This window comes from Pongo abelii, chromosome 4 (assembly GCF_028885655.2).
Source record: "Pongo abelii isolate AG06213 chromosome 4, NHGRI_mPonAbe1-v2.0_pri, whole genome shotgun sequence".
Classification (NCBI taxonomy): domain Eukaryota; kingdom Metazoa; phylum Chordata; class Mammalia; order Primates; family Hominidae; genus Pongo; species Pongo abelii.
In genome coordinates this window covers 48,805,218-48,826,153 of record NC_071989.2, presented here as the reverse complement: position 1 = coordinate 48,826,153, position 20,936 = coordinate 48,805,218, and positions in this window count along the sequence as shown.

Sequence of the window (20,936 nt, the reverse complement as noted above, 5' to 3'; positions counted from 1 at the left end):
GATGCCGCCATCGCACCAAATAAGCACTTTCACTTTCCACCGAAAGGGTGTTGCAAAACTGCTCTATGTAAAGGAATGTTCAACTCTGTGAGTTCAATCCCCACATGACAAAGAAGTTTCTGAGAATGCTTCTGTCTAGTTTGTAGATGAAGATATTTCCTTTTCCAGCATAAGCCTCAAAGAGCTCCAAATAGCCACTTGCGGATTCTACAAAAACAGTGTTTCAAAACTGGTCTATCGAAAGGAAGGTTCCACTCTGCGAGTTGAATGCACTCATCACAAGGAAGTTTCTGAGAACGCTTCCATCTAGTTTTTATGCAATGATAATTCCTCTGGGAGCAGAGGCCTCAAAGCGCTCCAAATATCCACTTGCAGATTCTACAAAATGAGTGTTTCAAAACTGCTCTATCAAAGGGAATGTTCAACTCTGTGAGTTGAATGCACAAAGCACAGGGAACTTTCTGAGAATGCTTTTGTCTAGTTTCTACGTGAAGGTATTTCCTTTTCCAGAATAGGCCTCAAATCACTCCATACATCCACTTGAAGATTCTACGAAAAGAGTGTTTCAAAACTTCTGTATCAAAAGAAAGGTTCAACTCTGTGAGTTCAATGCACACATCACAAAGAAGTTTCTGACTATGCTTCTGTCTAGTTTTTAGGTGAAGGTATTAACTTTTCCCGCATAGCCCTCAAAGCGCTCCAAATATCCACTTGCAGATTCTACAAAAAGACTCTTTCGAAACTGCTCTTTCAAAAGGAAGCTTCAAGTCTGTGAGTTGAATGCACTCATCACAAAGACGTTTCTGAGAATTCATCTGTCTAGTTTTTAGGTGAAGGTATTAACTTTTCCAGCATAGCCCTCAAAGCGCTCCAAATATCCACTTGCAGATTCTACAAAAAGAGTGTTTCGAAACTGCTCTTTCAAAAGGAAGCTTCAAGTCTGTGAGTTCAATGCACTCATCACAAAGAAGTTTCTGAGAATGCGTCTGTCTACTTTTGATGTGAAGATATGTCCTTTTCCAACATAGGCCTCAAAGCGCTCCAAATAAACACTTGCAGATTCTACAAAAGGAGTGTTTCTAAACTGTTCTATCAAAAGAAACGTTCGAGTCTGTGAGTTGAATGCACTTATCACAAAGAAGTTTCAGAGAATGCTTCTGTCGAGTTTTTATGTGATGATATTTCGTTTTCCAGCCTTGGCCTCAAAGCGCTCCAAATATCCACTTGCAGATGCTGCTAAAAGAGTGTTTCAAAACTGCTCTATCAAAAGGAAGCTTCAACTCTGTGAGTTGAATGCACCCATTACGAAGAATTTTCTGAGAATGCTTTTGTCCAGTTTCTACGTGAAGATATTTCCTTTTAAAGCATAGGCCTCAAAGCACTCCATACATCCACTTGAAGATACTACGAAAAGAGTGTTTCAAAATTCTGTATCAAAAGAAAGGTTCAGCTCTGTGAGTTCAATGCACACATCACAAAGAAGTTTCTGAGTATGCTTCTGTCTAGTTTTTAGGTGAAGATATAAACTTTTCCAGCATAGCCCTCAAAGCGCTCCAAATATCCACTTGCAGATTCTACAAAAAGAGTGCTTCGAAACTGCTCTTTCAAAATTAAGCTTCAAGTCTGTGAGTTGAATGCACTCATCACAAAGACGTTTCTGAGAATTCATCTGTCTAGTTTTCATGTGAAGATATTTCCATTTCCAGCATAGGCCTCATATCGCGCCAAATATTCACTTGCAGATTCTACAAAAAGGGTGTTTCAAAACTTCTCTATCAATAGGTAGGTTGAACTCTGTGAGTTCAATGCACTCATCACAAAGAAGTTTCTGAGAATGCGTGTGTCTACTTTTGATGTGAAGATATGTCCTTTTCCAACATAGGCCTCAAAGCGCTCCAAATAAACACTTGCAGATTCTACAAAAGGAGTGTTTCTAAACTGTTCTATCAAAAGAAACGTTCGAGTCTGTGAGTTGAATGCACTCATCAGAAAGAAGTTTCAGAGAATGCTTCTGTCGAGTTTTTATGTGATGATATTTCGTTTTCCAGCCTTGGCCTCAAAGCGCTCCAAATATCCACTTGCAGATGCTGCTAAAAGAGTGTTTCAAAACTGCTCTGTCAAAAGGAAGCTTCAACTCTGTGAGTTGAATGCACTCATCACAAAGAAGTTTCTGAGAATGCTTCCGCCTAGTTTGTAGGTGAAGATATTTCATTTTCCAGCATAGGCCTCAAATCGCTCCAAATATCCACTTGCAGATTCTTCAAAAAGAGTGTTTCAAAACTGCTCTTTCCAAAGGAAGGTTCAAGTGTGTGATTTGAATGCACTCATCACAAAGGAGTTTCTGAGAATGCTTCTGTCTAGGTTTTATGTGAAGATATTTCCTTTTCCAGCAAAGGCCTCACATCGCTCCAAACATCCTCTAGCAAATTCTACAAAAACAGTGTTTTAAAACTGCGCTCTCAAAAGGAACATTGCACTCTGTGAGTTGAATGCGTAAAGCCCATTGAAGTTTCTGAGAATGCTTCCGTCTAGTTTTTAGGTGAAGATATTTCCGTTTCCAGTGTTGGCCTCTTAGCTCTCCAAACATCCACTTGCAGATTCTACTAAAAGAGTGGTTCAGAACTGCTATATCAAAAGGAAGCTTCAACTCTGTGACTTGAATGCGCACATCACTAAGAAGTTTCTGAGAATGCTTCTATCTAGTTTTGATGGGAAGATATTTCCTTTCCCAGGATAGGCCTCCAAACCTTCCAAATATCGACTTGCAGATTCTACCACAAGAGTGTTTCAAAACTGTTCTATCAAAAGGAAGGTTCAACTCTGTGAGTGGAATGCAGAGAGCACAGGGAAGTCTCTGAGAATTCTTCTGTCTAGATTCTAAGTGAAGATATTTGCTTTTACAGTGTAGCACTCAAAGCACTCCAAATATCCACTCGCAGGTACTACAGAAAGAGTCTTTCAAAACTGCTCTATCTAAAGGAAGGTTCAACTCGGTGAGTTGAATGCGCACATCAGAAAAACTTTCTGGGAATACTTCTGTCTAGGTTTTATGTGAAGAGATTTCCTTTTCCAGCATAGGCCTCAAAGCGCTCCAAATAGCCACTTGCAGATTCCACAAAAAGAGTGTTTCCAAACTGTTCTATCAAAAGGAAGGTTCAACTCTGTGAGTAGAATGCAGTCATCACAAAGAAGTTTCTGAGAATGGATGTATCTTGTTTTCATCTGAATGTATTTCCTTATCCACTAGATGCCGCCATCGCACCAAATAAGCACTTTCACTTTCCACCGAAAGGGTGTTGCAAAACTGCTCTATGTAAAGGAATGTTCAACTCTGTGAGTTCAATCCCCACATGACAAAGAAGTTTCTGAGAATGCTTCTGTCTAGTTTGTAGATGAAGATATTTCCTTTTCCAGCATAAGCCTCAAAGAGCTCCAAATAGCCACTTGCGGATTCTACAAAAACAGTGTTTCAAAACTGGTCTATCGAAAGGAAGGTTCCACTCTGCGAGTTGAATGCACTCATCACAAGGAAGTTTCTGAGAACGCTTCCATCTAGTTTTTATGCAATGATAATTCCTTTGGCGGCAGAGGCCTCAAAGCGCTCCAAATATCCACTTGCAGATTCTACAAAAAGAGTGTTTCAAAACTGCTCTATCAAAGGGAATGTTCAACTCTGTGAGTTTAATGCACAAAGCACAGGGAACTTTCTGAGAATGCTTTTGTCTAGTTTCTACGTGAAGGTATTTCCTTTTCCAGCATAGGCCTCAAATCACTCCATACATCCACTTGAAGATTCTACGAAAAGAGTGTTTCAAAACTTCTGTATCAAAAGAAAGGTTCAACTCTGTGAGTTCAATGCACACATCACAAAGAAGTTTCTGACTATGCTTCTGTCTAGTTTTTAGGTGAAGGTATTAACTTTTCCAGCATAGCCCTCAAAGCGCTCCAAATATCCACTTGCAGATTCTACAAAAAGAGTGTTTCGAAACTGCTCTTTCAAAAGGAAGCTTCAAGTCTGTGAGTTGAATGCACTCATCACAAAGACGTTTCTGAGAATTCATCTGTCTAGTTTTCATGTGAAGATATTTCCGTTTCCTGCATAGGCCTCAAATCGCGCCAAATATTCACTTGCAGATTCTACAAAAAGGGTGTTTCAAAACTTCTCTATCAATAAGTAGGTTCAACTCTGTGAGTTCAATGCACTCATCACAAAGAAGTTTCTGAGAATGCGTCTGTCTACTTTTGATGTGAAGATATGTCCTTTTCCAAAATAGGCCTCAAAGCGCTCCAAGTAAACACTTGCAGATTCTACAAAAGGAGTGTTTCTAAACTGTTCTATCAAAAGAAACGTTCGAGTCTGTGAGTTGAATGCACTTATCACAAAGAAGTTTCAGAGAATGCTTCTGTCGAGTTTTTATGTGATGATATTTCGTTTTCCAGCCTTGGCCTCAAAGCGCTCCAAATATCCACTTGCAGATGCTGCTAAAAGAGTGTTTCAAAACTGCTCTATCAAAAGGAAGCTTCAACTCTGTGAGTTGAATGCACTCATTACGAAGAATTTTCTGAGAATGCTTTTGTCCAGTTTCTACGTGAAGATATTTCCTTTTCCAGCATACGCCTCAAAGCACTCCATACATCCACTTGAAGATTCTACGAAAAGAGTGTTTCAAAATTCTGTATCAAAAGAAAGGTTCAGCTCTGTGAGTTCAATGCACACATCACAAAGAAGTTTCTGAGTATGCTTCTGTCTAGTTTTTAGGTGAAGATATAAACTTTTCCAGCATAGCCCTCAAAGCGCTCCAAATATCCACTTGCAGATTCTACAAAAAGAGTGTTTCGAAACTGCTCTTTCAAAAGGAAGCTTCAAGTCTGTGAGTTGAATGCACTCATCACAAAGACGTTTCTGAGAATTCATCTGTCTAGTTTTCATGTGAAGATATTTCCATTTCCAGCATAGGCCTCATATCGCGCCAAATATTCACTTGCAGATTCTACAAAAAGGGTGTTTCAAAACTTCTCTATCAATAGGTAGGTTGAACTCTGTGAGTTCAATGCACTCATCACAAAGAAGTTTCTGAGAATGCGTGTGTCTACTTTTGATGTGAAGATATGTCCTTTTCCAACATAGGCCTCAAAGCGCTCCAAATAAACACTTGCAGATTCTACAAAAGGAGTGTTTCTAAACTGTTCTATCAAAAGAAACGTTCGAGTCTGTGAGTTGAATGCACTCATCAGAAAGAAGTTTCAGAGAATGCTTCTGTCGAGTTTTTATGTGATGATATTTCGTTTTCCAGCCTTGGCCTCAAAGCGCTCCAAATATCCACTTGCAGATGCTGCTAAAAGAGTGTTTCAAAACTGCTCTGTCAAAAGGAAGCTTCAACTCTGTGAGTTGAATGCACTCATCACAAAGAAGTTTCTGAGAATGCTTCCGCCTAGTTTGTAGGTGAAGATATTTCATTTTCCAGCATAGGCCTCAAATCGCTCCAAATATCCACTTGCAGATTCTTCAAAAAGAGTGTTTCAAAACTGCTCTTTCCAAAGGAAGGTTCAAGTGTGTGATTTGAATGCACTCATCACAAAGGAGTTTCTGAGAATGCTTCTGTCTAGGTTTTATGTGAAGATATTTCCTTTTCCAGCAAAGGCCTCACATCGCTCCAAACATCCTCTAGCAAATTCTACAAAAACAGTGTTTTAAAACTGCGCTCTCAAAAGGAACATTGCACTCTGTGAGTTGAATGCGTAAAGCCCATTGAAGTTTCTGAGAATGCTTCCGTCTAGTTTTTAGGTGAAGATATTTCCGTTTCCAGTGTTGGCCTCTTAGCTCTCCAAACATCCACTTGCAGATTCTACTAAAAGAGTGGTTCAGAACTGCTATATCAAAAGGAAGCTTCAACTCTGTGACTTGAATGCGCACATCACTAAGAAGTTTCTGAGAATGCTTCTATCTAGTTTTGATGGGAAGATATTTCCTTTCCCAGGATAGGCCTCCAAACCTTCCAAATATCGACTTGCAGATTCTATCACAAGAGTGTTTCAAAACTGTCCTATCAAAAGGAAGGTTCAACTCTGTGAGTGGAATGCAGAGAGCACAGGGAAGTCTCTGAGAATTCTTCTGTCTAGATTCTAAGTGAAGATATTTGCTTTTACAGTGTAGCACTCAAAGCACTCCAAATATCCACTCGCAGGTACTACAGAAAGAGTCTTTCAACACTGCTCTATCTAAAGGAAGGTTCAACTCGGTGAGTTGAATGCGCACATCAGAAAAACTTTCTGGGAATACTTCTGTCTAGGTTTTATGTGAAGATATTTCCTTTTCCAGCATAGGCCTCAAAGCGCTCCAAATAGCCACTTGCAGATTCCACAAAAAGAGTGTTTCCAAACTGTTCTATCAAAAGGAAGGTTCAACTCTGTGAGTAGAATGCAGTCATCACAAAGAAGTTTCTGAGAATGGATGTATCTTGTTTTCATCTGAATGTATTTCCTTATCCACTAGATGCCGCCATCGCACCAAATAAGCACTTTCACTTTCCACCGAAAGGGTGTTGCAAAACTGCTCTATGTAAAGGAATGTTCAACTCTGTGAGTTCAATCCCCACATGACAAAGAAGTTTCTGAGAATGCTTCTGTCTAGTTTGTAGATGAAGATATTTCCTTTTCCAGCATAAGCCTCAAAGAGCTCCAAATAGCCACTTGCGGATTCTACAAAAACAGTGTTTCAAAACTGGTCTATCGAAAGGAAGGTTCCACTCTGCGAGTTGAATGCACTCATCACAAGGAAGTTTCTGAGAACGCTTCCATCTAGTTTTTATGCAATGATAATTCCTTTGGCGGCAGAGGCCTCAAAGCGCTCCAAATATCCACTTGCAGATTCTACAAAAAGAGTGTTTCAAAACTGCTCTATCAAAGGGAATGTTCAACTCTGTGAGTTGAATGCACAAAGCACAGGGAACTTTCTGAGAATGCTTTTGTCTAGTTTCTACGTGAAGGTATTTCCTTTTCCAGCATAGGCCTCAAATCACTCCATACATCCACTTGAAGATTCTACGAAAAGAGTGTTTCAAAACTTCTGTATCAAAAGAAAGGTTCAACTCTGTGAGTTCAATGCACACATCACAAAGAAGTTTCTGACTATGCTTCTGTCTAGTTTTTAGGTGAAGGTATTAACTTTTCCAGCATAGCCCTCAAAGCGCTCCAAATATCCACTTGCAGATTCTACAAAAAGACTGTTTCGAAACTGCTCTTTCAAAAGGAAGCTTCAAGTCTGTGAGTTGAATGCACTCATCACAAAGACGTTTCTGAGAATTCATCTGTCTAGTTTTCATGTGAAGATATTTCCGTTTCCTGCATAGGCCTCAAATCGCGCCAAATATTCACTTGCAGATTCTACAAAAAGGGTGTTTCAAAACTTCTCTATCAATAAGTAGGTTCAACTCTGTGAGTTCAATGCACTCATCACAAAGAAGTTTCTGAGAATGCGTCTGTCTACTTTTGATGTGAAGATATGTCCTTTTCCAAAATAGGCATCAAAGCGCTCCAAGTAAACACTTGCAGATTCTACAAAAGGAGTGTTTCTAAACTGTTCTATCAAAAGAAACGTTCGAGTCTGTGAGTTGAATGCACTTATCACAAAGAAGTTTCAGAGAATGCTTCTGTCGAGTTTTTATGTGATGATATTTCGTTTTCCAGCCTTGGCCTCAAAGCGCTCCAAATATCCACTTGCAGATGCTGCTAAAAGAGTGTTTCAAAACTGCTCTATCAAAAGGAAGCTTCAACTCTGTGAGCTGAATGCACTCATTACGAGGAATTTTCTGAGAATGCTTTTGTCCAGTTTCTACGTGAAGATATTTCCTTTTCCAGCATAGGCCTCAAAGCACTCCATACATCCACTTGAAGATTCTACGAAAAGCGTGTTTCAAAATTCTGTATCAAAAGAAAGGTTCAGCTCTGTGAGTTCAATGCACACATCACAAAGAAGTTTCTGAGTATGCTTCTGTCTAGTTTTTAGGTGAAGATATAAACTTTTCCAGCATAGCCCTCAAAGCGCTCCAAATATCCACTTGCAGATTCTACAAAAAGAGTGTTTCGAAACTGCTCTTTCAAAAGGAAGCTTCAAGTCTGTGAGTTGAATGCACTCATCACAAAGACGTTTCTGAGAATTCATCTGTCTAGTTTTCATGTGAAGATATTTCCATTTCCAGCATAGGCCTCATATCGCGCCAAATATTCACTTGCAGATTCTACAAAAAGGGTGTTTCAAAACTTCTCTATCAATAGGTAGGTTGAACTCTGTGAGTTCAATGCACTCATCACAAAGAAGTTTCTGAGAATGCGTGTGTCTACTTTTGATGTGAAGATATGTCCTTTTCCAACATAGGCCTCAAAGCGCTCCAAATAAACACTTGCAGATTCTACAAAAGGAGTGTTTCTAAACTGTTCTATCAAAAGAAACGTTCGAGTCTGTGAGTTGAATGCACTCATCAGAAAGAAGTTTCAGAGAATGCTTCTGTCGAGTTTTTATGTGATGATATTTCATTTTCCAGCCTTGGCCTCAAAGCGCTCCAAATATCCACTTGCAGATGCTGCTAAAAGAGTGTTTCAAAACTGCTCTGTCAAAAGGAAGCTTCAACTCTGTGAGTTGAATGCACTCATCACAAAGAAGTTTCTGAGAATGCTTCCGCCTAGTTTGTAGGTGAAGATATTTCATTTTCCAGCATAGGCCTCAAATCGCTCCAAATATCCACTTGCAGATTCTTCAAAAAGAGTGTTTCAAAACTGCTCTTTCCAAAGGAAGGTTCAAGTGTGTGATTTGAATGCACTCATCACAAAGGAGTTTCTGAGAATGCTTCTGTCTAGGTTTTATGTGAAGATATTTCCTTTTCCAGCAAAGGCCTCACATCGCTCCAAACATCCTCTAGCAAATTCTACAAAAACAGTGTTTTAAAACTGCGCTCTCAAAAGGAACATTGCACTCTGTGAGTTGAATGCGTAAAGCCCATTGAAGTTTCTGAGAATGCTTCCGTCTAGTTTTTAGGTGAAGATATTTCCGTTTCCAGTGTTGGCCTCTTAGCTCTCCAAACATCCACTTGCAGATTCTACTAAAAGAGTGGTTCAGAACTGCTATATCAAAAGGAAGCTTCAACTCTGTGACTTGAATGCGCACATCACTAAGAAGTTTCTGAGAATGCTTCTATCTAGTTTTGATGGGAAGATATTTCCTTTCCCAGGATAGGCCTCCAAACCTTCCAAATATCGACTTGCAGATTCTATCACAAGAGTGTTTCAAAACTGTCCTATCAAAAGGAAGGTTCAACTCTGTGAGTGGAATGCAGAGAGCCCCGGGAAGTCTCTGAGAATTCTTCTGTCTAGATTCTAAGTGAAGATATTTGCTTTTACAGTGTAGCACTCAAAGCACTCCAAATATCCACTCGCAGGTACTACAGAAAGAGTCTTTCAAAACTGCTCTATCTAAAGGAAGGTTCAACTCGGTGAGTTGAATGCGCACATCAGAAAAACTTTCTGGGAATACTTCTGTCTAGGTTTTATGTGAAGATATTTCCTTTTCCAGCATAGGCCTCAAAGCGCTCCAAATAGCCACTTGCAGATTCCACAAAAAGAGTGTTCCCAAACTGTTCTATCAAAAGGAAGGTTCAACTCTGTGAGTAGAATGCAGTCATCACAAAGAAGTTTCTGAGAATGGATGTATCTTGTTTTCATCTGAATGTATTTCCTTATCCACTAGATGCCGCCATCGCACCAAATAAGCACTTTCACTTTCCACCGAAAGGGTGTTGCAAAACTGCTCTATGTAAAGGAATGTTCAACTCTGTGTGTTCAATCCCCACATGACAAAGAAGTTTCTGAGAATGCTTCTGTCTAGTTTGTAGATGAAGATATTTCCTTTTCCAGCATAAGCCTCAAAGAGCTCCAAATAGCCACTTGCGGATTCTACAAAAACAGTGTTTCAAAACTGGTCTATCGAAAGGAAGGTTCCACTCTGCGAGTTGAATGCACTCATCACAAGGAAGTTTCTGAGAACGCTTCCATCTAGTTTTTATGCAATGATAATTCCTTTGGCAGCAGAGGCCTCAAAGCGCTCCAAATATCCACTTGCAGATTCTACAAAAAGAGTGTTTCAAAACTGCTCTATCAAAGGGAATGTTCAACTCTGTGAGTTGAATGCACAAAGCACAGGGAACTTTCTGAGAATGCTTTTGTCTAGTTTCTACGTGAAGGTATTTCCTTTTCCAGCATAGGCCTCAAATCACTCCATACATCCACTTGAAGATTCTACGAAAAGAGTGTTTCAAAACTTCTGTATCAAAAGAAAGGTTCAACTCTGTGAGTTCAATGCACACATCACAAAGAAGTTTCTGAGTATGCTTCTGTCTAGTTTTTAGGTGAAGGTATTAACTTTTCCAGCATAGCCCTCAAAGCGCTCCAGATATCCACTTGCAGATTCTACAAAAAGAGTGTTTCGAAACTGCTCTTTCAAAAGGAAGCTTCAAGTCTGTGAGTTCAATGCACTCATCACAAAGAAGTTTCTGAGAATGCGTCTGTCTACTTTTGATGTGAAGATATGTCCTTTTCCAACATAGGCCTCAAAGCGCTCCAAATAAACACTTGCAGATTCTACAAAAGGAGTGTTTCTAAACTGTTCTATCAAAAGAAACGTTCGAGTCTGTGAGTTGAATGCACTTATCACAAAGAAGTTTCAGAGAATGCTTCTGTCGAGTTTTTATGTGATGATATTTCGTTTTCCAGCCTTGGCCTCAAAGCGCTCCAAATATCCACTTGCAGATGCTGCTAAAAGAGTGTTTCAAAACTGCTCTATCAAAAGGAAGCTTCAACTCTGTGAGTTGAATGCACCCATTACGAAGAATTTTCTGAGAATGCTTTTGTCCAGTTTCTACGTGAAGATATTTCCTTTTCCAGCATAGGCCTCAAAGCACTCCATACATCCACTTGAAGATTCTACGAAAAGAGTGTTTCAAAATTCTGTATCAAAAGAAAGGTTCAGCTCTGTGAGTTCAATGCACACATCACAAAGAAGTTTCTGAGTATGCTTCTGTCTAGTTTTTAGGTGAAGATATAAACTTTTCCAGCATAGCCCTCAAAGCGCTCCAAATATCCACTTGCAGATTCTACAAAAAGAGTGTTTCGAAACTGCTCTTTCAAAAGGAAGCTTCAAGTCTGTGAGTTGAATGCACTCATCACAAAGACGTTTCTGAGAATTCATCTGTCTAGTTTTCATGTGAAGATATTTCCATTTCCAGCATAGGCCTCATATCGCGCCAAATATTCACTTGCAGATTCTACAAAAAGGGTGTTTCAAAACTTCTCTATCAATAGGTAGGTTGAACTCTGTGAGTTCAATGCACTCATCACAAAGAAGTTTCTGAGAATGCGTGTGTCTACTTTTGATGTGAAGATATGTCCTTTTCCAACATAGGCCTCAAAGCGCTCCAAATAAACACTTGCAGATTCTACAAAAGGAGTGTTTCTAAACTGTTCTATCAAAAGAAACGTTCGAGTCTGTGAGTTGAATGCACTCATCAGAAAGAAGTTTCAGAGAATGCTTCTGTCGAGTTTTTATGTGATGATATTTCGTTTTCCAGCCTTGGCCTCAAAGCGCTCCAAATATCCACTTGCAGATGCTGCTAAAAGAGTGTTTCAAAACTGCTCTGTCAAAAGGAAGCTTCAACTCTGTGAGTTGAATGCACTCATCACAAAGAAGTTTCTGAGAATGCTTCCGCCTAGTTTGTAGGTGAAGATATTTCATTTTCCAGCATAGGCCTCAAATCGCTCCAAATATCCACTTGCAGATTCTTCAAAAAGAGTGTTTCAAAACTGCTCTTTCCAAAGGAAGGTTCAAGTGTGTGATTTGAATGCACTCATCACAAAGGAGTTTCTGAGAATGCTTCTGTCTAGGTTTTATGTGAAGATATTTCCTTTTCCAGCAAAGGCCTCACATCGCTCCAAACATCCTCTAGCAAATTCTACAAAAACAGTGTTTTAAAACTGCGCTCTCAAAAGGAACATTGCACTCTGTGAGTTGAATGCGTAAAGCCCATTGAAGTTTCTGAGAATGCTTCCGTCTAGTTTTTAGGTGAAGATATTTCCGTTTCCAGTGTTGGCCTCTTAGCTCTCCAAACATCCACTTGCAGATTCTACTAAAAGAGTGGTTCAGAACTGCTATATCAAAAGGAAGCTTCAACTCTGTGACTTGAATGCGCACATCACTAAGAAGTTTCTGAGAATGCTTCTATCTAGTTTTGATGGGAAGATATTTCCTTTCCCAGGATAGGCCTCCAAACCTTCCAAATATCGACTTGCAGATTCTATCACAAGAGTGTTTCAAAACTGTCCTATCAAAAGGAAGGTTCAACTCTGTGAGTGGAATGCAGAGAGCCCCGGGAAGTCTCTGAGAATTCTTCTGTCTAGATTCTAAGTGAAGATATTTGCTTTTACAGTGTAGCACTCAAAGCACTCCAAATATCCACTCGCAGGTACTACAGAAAGAGTCTTTCAAAACTGCTCTATCTAAAGGAAGGTTCAACTCGGTGAGTTGAATGCGCACATCAGAAAAACTTTCTGGGAATACTTCTGTCTAGGTTTTATGTGAAGATATTTCCTTTTCCAGCATAGGCCTCAAAGCGCTCCAAATAGCCACTTGCAGATTCCACAAAAAGAGTGTTCCCAAACTGTTCTATCAAAAGGAAGGTTCAACTCTGTGAGTAGAATGCAGTCATCACAAAGAAGTTTCTGAGAATGGATGTATCTTGTTTTCATCTGAATGTATTTCCTTATCCACTAGATGCCGCCATCGCACCAAATAAGCACTTTCACTTTCCACCGAAAGGGTGTTGCAAAACTGCTCTATGTAAAGGAATGTTCAACTCTGTGTGTTCAATCCCCACATGACAAAGAAGTTTCTGAGAATGCTTCTGTCTAGTTTGTAGATGAAGATATTTCCTTTTCCAGCATAAGCCTCAAAGAGCTCCAAATAGCCACTTGCGGATTCTACAAAAACAGTGTTTCAAAACTGGTCTATCGAAAGGAAGGTTCCACTCTGCGAGTTGAATGCACTCATCACAAGGAAGTTTCTGAGAACGCTTCCATCTAGTTTTTATGCAATGATAATTCCTTTGGCAGCAGAGGCCTCAAAGCGCTCCAAATATCCACTTGCAGATTCTACAAAAAGAGTGTTTCAAAACTGCTCTATCAAAGGGAATGTTCAACTCTGTGAGTTGAATGCACAAAGCACAGGGAACTTTCTGAGAATGCTTTTGTCTAGTTTCTACGTGAAGGTATTTCCTTTTCCAGCATAGGCCTCAAATCACTCCATACATCCACTTGAAGATTCTACGAAAAGAGTGTTTCAAAACTTCTGTATCAAAAGAAAGGTTCAACTCTGTGAGTTCAATGCACACATCACAAAGAAGTTTCTGAGTATGCTTCTGTCTAGTTTTTAGGTGAAGGTATTAACTTTTCCAGCATAGCCCTCAAAGCGCTCCAAATATCCACTTGCAGATTCTACAAAAAGAGTGTTTCGAAACTGCTCTTTCAAAAGGAAGCTTCAAGTCTGTGAGTTCAATGCACTCATCACAAAGAAGTTTCTGAGAATGCGTCTGTCTACTTTTGATGTGAAGATATGTCCTTTTCCAACATAGGCCTCAAAGCGCTCCAAATAAACACTTGCAGATTCTACAAAAGGAGTGTTTCTAAACTGTTCTATCAAAAGAAACGTTCGAGTCTGTGAGTTGAATGCACTTATCACAAAGAAGTTTCAGAGAATGCTTCTGTCGAGTTTTTATGTGATGATATTTCGTTTTCCAGCCTTGGCCTCAAAGCGCTCCAAATATCCACTTGCAGATGCTGCTAAAAGAGTGTTTCAAAACTGCTCTATCAAAAGGAAGCTTCAACTCTGTGAGTTGAATGCACCCATTACGAAGAATTTTCTGAGAATGCTTTTGTCCAGTTTCTACGTGAAGATATTTCCTTTTCCAGCATAGGCCTCAAAGCACTCCATACATCCACTTGAAGATTCTACGAAAAGAGTGTTTCAAAATTCTGTATCAAAAGAAAGGTTCAGCTCTGTGAGTTCAATGCACACATCACAAAGAAGTTTCTGAGTATGCTTCTGTCTAGTTTTTAGGTGAAGATATAAACTTTTCCAGCATAGCCCTCAAAGCGCTCCAAATATCCACTTGCAGATTCTACAAAAAGAGTGCTTCGAAACTGCTCTTTCAAAAGGAAGCTTCAAGTCTGTGAGTTGAATGCACTCATCACAAAGACGTTTCTGAGAATTCATCTGTCTAGTTTTCATGTGAAGATATTTCCATTTCCAGCATAGGCCTCATATCGCGCCAAATATTCACTTGCAGATTCTACAAAAAGGGTGTTTCAAAACTTCTCTATCAATAGGTAGGTTGAACTCTGTGAGTTCAATGCACTCATCACAAAGAAGTTTCTGAGAATGCGTGTGTCTACTTTTGATGTGAAGATATGTCCTTTTCCAACATAGGCCTCAAAGCGCTCCAAATAAACACTTGCAGATTCTACAAAAGGAGTGTTTCTAAACTGTTCTATCAAAAGAAACGTTCGAGTCTGTGAGTTGAATGCACTCATCAGAAAGAAGTTTCAGAGAATGCTTCTGTCGAGTTTTTATGTGATGATATTTCGTTTTCCAGCCTTGGCCTCAAAGCGCTCCAAATATCCACTTGCAGATGCTGCTAAAAGAGTGTTTCAAAACTGCTCTGTCAAAAGGAAGCTTCAACTCTGTGAGTTGAATGCACTCATCACAAAGAAGTTTCTGAGAATGCTTCCGCCTAGTTTGTAGGTGAAGATATTTCATTTTCCAGCATAGGCCTCAAATCGCTCCAAATATCCACTTGCAGACTCTTCAAAAAGAGTGTTTCAAAACTGCTCTTTCCAAAGGAAGGTTCAAGTGTGTGATTTGAATGCACTCATCACAAAGGAGTTTCTGAGAATGCTTCTGTCTAGGTTTTATGTGAAGATATTTCCTTTTCCAGCAAAGGCCTCACATCGCTCCAAACATCCTCTAGCAAATTCTACAAAAACAGTGTTTTAAAACTGCGCTCTCAAAAGGAACATTGCACTCTGTGAGTTGAATGCGTAAAGCCCATTGAAGTTTCTGAGAATGCTTCCGTCTAGTTTTTAGGTGAAGATATTTCCGTTTCCAGTGTTGGCCTCTTAGCTCTCCAAACATCCACTTGCAGATTCTACTAAAAGAGTGGTTCAGAACTGCTATATCAAAAGGAAGCTTCAACTCTGTGACTTGAATGCGCACATCACTAAGAAGTTTCTGAGAATGCTTCTATCTAGTTTTGATGGGAAGATATTTCCTTTCCCAGGATAGGCCTCCAAACCTTCCAAATATCGACTTGCAGATTCTATCACAAGAGTGTTTCAAAACTGTCCTATCAAAAGGAAGGTTCAACTCTGTGAGTGGAATGCAGAGAGCCCAGGGAAGTCTCTGAGAATTCTTCTGTCTAGATTCTAAGTGAAGATATTTGCTTTTACAGTGTAGCACTCAAAGCACTCCAAATATCCACTCGCAGGTACTACAGAAAGAGTCTTTCAAAACTGCTCTATCTAAAGGAAGGTTCAACTCGGTGAGTTGAATGCGCACATCAGAAAAACTTTCTGGGAATACTTCTGTCTAGGTTTTATGTGAAGATATTTCCTTTTCCAGCATAGGCCTCAAAGCGCTCCAAATAGCCACTTGCAGATTCCACAAAAAGAGTGTTCCCAAACTGTTCTATCAAAAGGAAGGTTCAACTCTGTGAGTAGAATGCAGTCATCACAAAGAAGTTTCTGAGAATGGATGTATCTTGTTTTCATCTGAATGTATTTCCTTATCCACTAGATGCCGCCATCGCACCAAATAAGCACTTTCACTTTCCACCGAAAGGGTGTTGCAAAACTGCTCTATGTAAAGGAATGTTCAACTCTGTGTGTTCAATCCCCACATGACAAAGAAGTTTCTGAGAATGCTTCTGTCTAGTTTGTAGATGAAGATATTTCCTTTTCCAGCATAAGCCTCAAAGAGCTCCAAATAGCCACTTGCGGATTCTACAAAAACAGTGTTTCAAAACTGGTCTATCGAAAGGAAGGTTCCACTCTGCGAGTTGAATGCACTCATCACAAGGAAGTTTCTGAGAACGCTTCCATCTAGTTTTTATGCAATGATAATTCCTTTGGCAGCAGAGGCCTCAAAGCGCTCCAAATATCCACTTGCAGATTCTACAAAAAGAGTGTTTCAAAACTGCTCTATCAAAGGGAATGTTCAACTCTGTGAGTTGAATGCAGAAAGCACAGGGAACTTTCTGAGAATGCTTTTGTCTAGTTTCTACGTGAAGGTATTTCCTTTTCCAGCATAGGCCTCAAATCACTCCATACATCCACTTGAAGATTCTACGAAAAGAGTGTTTCAAAACTTCTGTATCAAAAGAAAGGTTCAACTCTGTGAGTTCAATGCACACATCACAAAGAAGTTTCTGAGTATGCTTCTGTCTAGTTTTTAGGTGAAGGTATTAACTTTTCCAGCATAGCCCTCAAAGCGCTCCAAATATCCACTTGCAGATTCTACAAAAAGAGTGTTTCGAAACTGCTCTTTCAAAAGGAAGCTTCAAGTCTGTGAGTTCAATGCACTCATCACAAAGAAGTTTCTGAGAATGCGTCTGTCTACTTTTGATGTGAAGATATGTCCTTTTCCAACATAGGCCTCAAAGCGCTCCAAATAAACACTTGCAGATTCTACAAAAGGAGTGTTTCTAAACTGTTCTATCAAAAGAAACGTTCGAGTCTGTGAGTTGAATGCACTTATCACAAAGAAGTTTCAGAGAATGCTTCTGTCCAGTTTTTATGTGATGATATTTCGTTTTCCAGCCTTGGCCTCAAAGCGCTCCAAATATCCACTTGCAGATGCTGCTAAAAGAGTGTTTCAAAACTGCTCTATCAAAAGGAAGCTTCAACTCTGTGAGTTGAATGCACCCATTACGAAGAATTTTCTGAGAATGCTTTTGTCCAGTTTCTACGTGAAGATATTTCCTTTTCCAGCATACGCCTCAAAGCACTCCATACATCCACTTGAAGATTCTACGAAAAGAGTGTTTCAAAATTCTGTATCAAAAGAAAGGTTCAGCTCTGTGAGTTCAATGCACACATCACAAAGAAGTTTCTGAGTATGCTTCTGTCTAGTTTTTAGGTGAAGATATAAACTTTTCCAGCATAGCCCTCAAAGCGCTCCAAATATCCACTTGCAGATTCTACAAAAAGAGTGCTTCGAAACTGCTCTTTCAAAAGGAAGCTTCAAGTCTGTGAGTTGAATGCACTCATCACAAAGACGTTTCTGAGAATTCATCTGTCTAGTTTTCATGTGAAGATATTTCCATTTCCAGCATAGGCCTCATATCGCGCCAAATATTCACTTGCAGATTCTACAAAAAGGGTGTTTCAAAACTTCTCTATCAATAGGTAGGTTGAACTCTGTGAGTTCAATGCACTCATCACAAAGAAGTTTCTGAGAATGCGTGTGTCTACTTTTGATGTGAAGATATGTCCTTTTCCAACATAGGCCTCAAAGCGCTCCAAATAAACACTTGCAGATTCTACAAAAGGAGTGTTTCTAAACTGTTCTATCAAAAGAAACGTTCGAGTCTGTGAGTTGAATGCACTCATCAGAAAGAAGTTTCAGAGAATGCTTCTGTCGAGTTTTTATGTGATGATATTTCGTTTTCCAGCCTTGGCCTCAAAGCGCTCCAAATATCCACTTGCAGATGCTGCTAAAAGAGTGTTTCAAAACTGCTCTGTCAAAAGGAAGCTTCAACTCTGTGAGTTGAATGCACTCATCACAAAGAAGTTTCTGAGAATGCTTCCGCCTAGTTTGTAGGTGAAGATATTTCATTTTCCAGCATAGGCCTCAAATCGCTCCAAATATCCACTTGCAGATTCTTCAAAAAGAGTGTTTCAAAACTGCTCTTTCCAAAGGAAGGTTCAAGTGTGTGATTTGAATGCACTCATCACAAAGGAGTTTCTGAGAATGCTTCTGTCTAGGTTTTATGTGAAGATATTTCCTTTTCCAGCAAAGGCCTCACATCGCTCCAAACATCCTCTAGCAAATTCTACAAAAACAGTGTTTTAAAACTGCGCTCTCAAAAGGAACATTGCACTCTGTGAGTTGAATGCGTAAAGCCCATTGAAGTTTCTGAGAATGCTTCCGTCTAGTTTTTAGGTGAAGATATTTCCGTTTCCAGTGTTGGCCTCTTAGCTCTCCAAACATCCACTTGCAGATTCTACTAAAAGAGTGGTTCAGAACTGCTATATCAAAAGGAAGCTTCAACTCTGTGACTTGAATGCGCACATCACTAAGAAGTTTCTGAGAATGCTTCTATCTAGTTTTGATGGGAAGATATTTCCTTTCCCAGGATAGGCCTCCAAACCTTCCAAATATCGACTTGCAGATTCTATCACAAGAGTGTTTCAAAACTGTCCTATCAAAAGGAAGGTTCAACTCTGTGAGTGGAATGCAGAGAGCCCCGGGAAGTCTCTGAGAATTCTTCTGTCTAGATTCTAAGTGAAGATATTTGCTTTTACAGTGTAGCACTCAAAGCACTCCAAATATCCACTCGCAGGTACTACAGAAAGAGTCTTTCAAAACTGCTCTATCTAAAGGAAGGTTCAACTCGGTGAGTTGAATGCGCACATCAGAAAAACTTTCTGGGAATACTTCTGTCTAGGTTTTATGTGAAGATATTTCCTTTTCCAGCATAGGCCTCAAAGCGCTCCAAATAGCCACTTGCAGATTCCACAAAAAGAGTGTTCCCAAACTGTTCTATCAAAAGGAAGGTTCAACTCTGTGAGTAGAATGCAGTCATCACAAAGAAGTTTCTGAGAATGGATGTATCTTGTTTTCATCTGAATGTATTTCCTTATCCACTAGATGCCGCCATCGCACCAAATAAGCACTTTCACTTTCCACCGAAAGGGTGTTGCAAAACTGCTCTATGTAAAGGAATGTTCAACTCTGTGTGTTCAATCCCCACATGACAAAGAAGTTTCTGAGAATGCTTCTGTCTAGTTTGTAGATGAAGATATTTCCTTTTCCAGCATAAGCCTCAAAGAGCTCCAAATAGCCACTTGCGGATTCTACAAAAACAGTGTTTCAAAACTGGTCTATCGAAAGGAAGGTTCCACTCTGCGAGTTGAATGCACTCATCACAAGGAAGTTTCTGAGAACGCTTCCATCTAGTTTTTATGCAATGATAATTCCTTTGGCAGCAGAGGCCTCAAAGCGCTCCAAATATCCACTTGCAGATTCTACAAAAAGAGTGTTTCAAAACTGCTCTATCAAAGGGAATGTTCAACTCTGTGAGTTGAATGCACAAAGCACAGGGAACTTTCTGAGAATGCTTTTGTCTAGTTTCTACGTGAAGGTATTTCCTTTTCCAGCATAGGCCTCAAATCACTCCATACATCCACTTGAAGATTCTACGAAAAGAGTGTTTCAAAACTTCTGTATCAAAAGAAAGGTTCAACTCTGTGAGTTCAATGCACACATCACAAAGAAGTTTCTGAGTATGCTTCTGTCTAGTTTTTAGGTGAAGGTATTAACTTTTCCAGCATAGCCCTCAAAGCGCTCCAAATATCCACTTGCAGATTCTACAAAAAGAGTGTTTCGAAACTGCTCTTTCAAAAGGAAGCTTCAAGTCTGTGAGTTCAATGCACTCATCACAAAGAAGTTTCTGAGAATGCGTCTGTCTACTTTTGATGTGAAGATATGTCCTTTTCCAACATAGGCCTCAAAGCGCTCCAAATAAACACTTGCAGATTCTACAAAAGTAGTGTTTCTAAACTGTTCTATCAAAAGAAACGTTCGAGTCTGTGAGTTGAATGCACTTATCACAAAGAAGTTTCAGAGAATGCTTCTGTCGAGTTTTTATGTGATGATATTTCGTTTTCCAGCCTTGGCCTCAAAGCGCTCCAAATATCCACTTGCAGATGCTGCTAAAAGAGTGTTTCAAAACTGCTCTATCAAAAGGAAGCTTCAACTCTGTGAGTTGAATGCAACCATTACGAAGAATTTTCTGAGAATGCTTTTGTCCAGTTTCTACGTGAAGATATTTCCTTTTCCAGCATAGGCCTCAAAGCACTCCATACATCCACTTGAAGATTCTACGAAAAGAGTGTTTCAAAATTCTGTATCAAAAGAAAGGTTCAGCTCTGTGAGTTCAATGCACACATCACAAAGAAGTTTCTGAGTATGCTTCTGTCTAGTTTTTAGGTGAAGATATAAACTTTTCCAGCATAGCCCTCAAAGCGCTCCAAATATCCACTTGCAGATTCTACAAAAAGAGTGCTTCGAAACTGCTCTTTCAAAATTAAGCTTCAAGTCTGTGAGTTGAATGCACTCATCACAAAGACGTTTCTGAGAATTCATCTGTCTAGTTTTCATGTGAAGATATTTCCATTTCCAGCATAGGCCTCATATCGCGCCAAATATTCACTTGCAGATTCTACAAAAAGGGTGTTTCAAAACTTCTCTATCAATAGGTAGGTTGAACTCTGTGAGTTCAATGCACTCATCACAAAGAAGTTTCTGAGAATGCGTGTGTCTACTTTTGATGTGAAGATATGTCCTTTTCCAACATAGGCCTCAAAGCGCTCCAAATAAACACTTGCAGATTCTACAAAAGGAGTGTTTCTAAACTGTTCTATCAAAAGAAACGTTCGAGTCTGTGAGTTGAATGCACTCATCAGAAAGAAGTTTCAGAGAATGCTTCTGTCGAGTTTTTATGTGATGATATTTCGTTTTCCAGCCTTGGCCTCAAAGCGCTCCAAATATCCACTTGCAGATGCTGCTAAAAGAGTGTTTCAAAACTGCTCTGTCAAAAGGAAGCTTCAACTCTGTGAGT